We start from the raw sequence: 1,522 nt of genomic DNA on the forward strand, positions 1-1,522 counted from the left end.
TGTGTGCCTTGGGTTAGACTCAACAAGAGTCTTCAGTAGCATCAATATCAATTCCAACATGTCGGCCCCTGCCATCACAGTTTTTAAGGCTAAAGTCACCTGAACGCAATTTGCTGAACCATCGTTGACACTTATGAACGTTCTAAACATTTCCATAAATTTCTTTAATATTCTTTACGGCTACAGAGGCGTTGTTTACCTTCGTGTATCCAAACAGCATTACATACGGAATCTACGTCTCATCGTATGCTATCACTGTAAATGATTAGAGTATACTAAATTTTACACATTATATAGGTTACACTGACGTGACGTTTAGGCGGTTCGTTTAACTATTATACGTGATGTACGTTTTTGTGGGGGGTGGTTGGTTAATGAAAGTGTTCCAAAACGGGACGTTAATTTCTTGATGACCTAAAAGTTTATAATCTTGACCAATAATAATTAAAAGTTTATAATACTGACCCACTAATATTTAAAAGTTTATAATATTGACCAGATAATATTTAAAATTAAGCATATATATATATATATATATATGCATTTATAGCATTGGGAATATTATGTAAATTGTGAGAGAGAAAAAGGAGATTTAAAGGTAGAGAAAACAAGGGGATCTGAAGGTAGAGAAAACAAGGGGAACTGATGGTAGAGAAAACAAGGGGAACTGAAGATAGAAAAAACAAGAGGATATTAAGGTAGAGAAACCAAGGGGATCTGAAGGTAGAGAAAACAAGGGGAACTGAAGGTAGAGAAAACAAGGGGATCTGAAGGTAGATACTATGGGAGTGCCACCCCTTTTTGTGTGAAAATAGAGTACAGGGCACGTGCTGAAAGTTTACACTGTGGTTGGTTGTCATCCAATCAGTCAAAGAGTACCACTATATGGTCCACAAAAGTATAAACAATGATCCTGTGCCCTCTATCGTGTATCCAGTCGTGTCTGAAATACACATAATAATGGCATTTTTAGCTGGTCATGGGTATTCCACAAGGCATGTTTCACCAAGAGCTTACGAAAGACTCTGAAGAGGATACGACAAATTAGCACCATTAATAACAAAAGTATAAAACCGAAACTAGGGTACGACCAACTGGCACCGTTAATAACAGAAGTGTAAAACCGAAACTAGGATACAACAAACTGGCACCGTTAATAACAGAAGTGTAAAACCGAAACTAGGATACAACAAACTGGCACCGTTAATAACAGAAGTGGAAAACCGAAACTAGGATACAACAAACTGGCACCGTTAATAACAGAAGTGTAAAACCGAAACTAGGGTACGACCAACTGGCACCATTAATAACAGAAGTGTAAAACCGAAACTAGGATACAACAAACTGGCACCGTTAATAACAGAAGTGTAAAACCGAAACTAGGGTACGATAAACTGGCACCGTTAATAACAGAAGTGTAAAACCGAAACTAGGGTACGACCAACTGGCACCATTAATAACAGAAGTGTAAAACCGAAACTAGGATACAACAAACTGGCACCGTTAATAACAGAAGTGTAAA

At 37.5% G+C, this 1,522-nt stretch overlaps 1 protein-coding gene across 1 annotated transcript in view; it reads right to left on the reverse strand.

Moving 5' to 3' along the window:
• Nucleotides 1-1,522, reverse strand: part of LOC106476794 — a gene marked incomplete at its 5' end in the record, with an annotated part of 7,281 nt that overhangs the window by 3,116 nt on the left and 2,643 nt on the right. The window lies entirely within an intron of this gene.

This window comes from Limulus polyphemus, unplaced genomic scaffold, assembly GCF_000517525.1.
Source record: "Limulus polyphemus unplaced genomic scaffold, Limulus_polyphemus-2.1.2 Scaffold11617, whole genome shotgun sequence".
Taxonomy (NCBI): domain Eukaryota; kingdom Metazoa; phylum Arthropoda; class Merostomata; order Xiphosura; family Limulidae; genus Limulus; species Limulus polyphemus.